The sequence below is a fragment of the Calidris pugnax genome, unplaced genomic scaffold, assembly GCF_001431845.1.
Source record: "Calidris pugnax isolate Ruff unplaced genomic scaffold, ASM143184v1 scaffold382, whole genome shotgun sequence".
NCBI lineage: Eukaryota > Metazoa > Chordata > Aves > Charadriiformes > Scolopacidae > Calidris > Calidris pugnax.
In genome coordinates, this window is record NW_015091090.1 from 2,302 (window position 1) to 4,066 (window position 1,765).

The following is a 1,765-nucleotide window of genomic DNA, read 5'->3' on the forward strand; positions in this document are numbered from 1 at the left end:
AAGAGCCGAGTTTGGGGCGGAAAGAGGCGAAAACAAGGAAAAAGTGGCGGAAAAAGCCCAAATTGGGGCGGAAAAAGCCGAAAAGGGGCGGAAAGAGGCGAAAGCAAGGGAAAAGTGGCAGAAAAAGCCCAAATTGGGGGCAGAAAGAGCCGAAAAGGGATGGAAAGAGCCGAGTTTGGGGCAGAAAAAGCCAAAATTGGGGGCGGAAAGAGCTGAAAAGTGACGGGAAGAGCCGAGTTTGGGGCGGAAAGAGGCGAAAAGTGGCGGAAAAAGCCCAAATTGGGAGCGGAAAGAGCCGAAAAGGGGCGGAAAGAGGCGAAAACAAGCAAAAAGTGGAGGAAAACCCAAAATTGGGGGCGGAAAGAGCCGAAAAGGGGTGAAAAGAGGCGAGTTGGGGGCGGAAAGAGGTGAAAAGGGGCAGAAAAAGCCCAAATTGGGGGCAGAAAGAGGCGAATTAGGGGCGGAAAGAGGCAAAAGCAACCGAAAAGTGGCAGAAAAACCCAAAATTGGGGGCGGAAAGAGCCGAAAAGAGCCGAGTTTGGGGCAGAAAGAGGCAAAAACAAGCGAAAAGTGGAGGAAAAAGCCCAAATTGGGGGCAGAAAGAGACAAAAAGTGGCAGAAAAAGCCCAAATTGGGGGCAGAAAGAGCCGAAAAGGGACGGAAAGAGCCGAGTTTGGGGCGGAAAAAGCCAAAATTGGGGGCAGAAAGAGCTGAAAAGTGACGGGAAGAGCCGAGTTTGGGGCGGAAAGAGGCGAAAAGTGGCGGAAAAAGCCCAAATTGGGAGCGGAAAGAGCCGAAAAGGGGCGGAAAGAGGCGAAAACAAGCAAAAAGTGGAGGAAAACCCAAAATTGGGGGTGGAAAGAGCCGAAAAGGGGTGAAAAGAGGCGAGTTGGGGGCGGAAAGAGGTGAAAAGGGGCAGAAAAAGCCCAAATTGGGGGCAGAAAGAGGCGAATTAGGGGCGGAAAGAGGCAAAAGCAACCGAAAAGTGGCAGAAAAACCCAAAATTGGGGGCGGAAAGAGCCGAAAAGAGCCGAGTTTGGGGCAGAAAGAGGCAAAAACAAGCGAAAAGTGGAGGAAAAAGCCCAAATTGGGGGCAGAAAGAGGCGAAAAGGGGCAGAAAAAGCCCCAATTGGGGGCGTAAAGAGCCAAAAAGGGGCAAAAAGAGGCGAAAATAAGCGAGAAGTGGCAGAAAAAGCCGAGTTTGGGGAGGAAAGACTTGAGTTTGGGGCGAAAAGAGGTGAAAACAAGCGAAAAGTGGAAGAAAACCCCAAAACTGGGGGCAGAAAGAGGCGGAAAAAGCCCAAATTGGGGGCGGAAAGAGCCGAGTTGGGGGCAGAAAGAGCCGAAAAGTGGCAGAAAAAGCCCAAATTGGGGGCAGAAAGAGCCGAAAAGGGGCGCAAAAAGCCGAATTAGGGGCGGAAAGAGCCGAAAGCAACGAAAAAGTGGCGAAAAACCCCAAATTGGGGGCGGAAAGAGGCGAAAAGGGGCAGAAAGAGCAGAATTAGGGGCAGAAAGAGGCGAAAGCAACCGAAAAGTGGCGAAAAACCCCAAATTGGGGGCGGAAAGAGCCGAAAAGGGGCGGAAAGAGCCGAGTTTGGGGAGGAAAGGGCCGAGTTACGGGCGGAAAGAGGCGACAGGAGGCGGAAAGATCCGAATTGGGGCCGTAAAAGCCGAGTTCGGGGCGTAAAAGCCGAAGAGCGGCGGAAAGAGCCGAGTTGTGGGCGGAAAGAGCCGACGGGAGGCGGGGAGAGGCGACGGGCGGGGG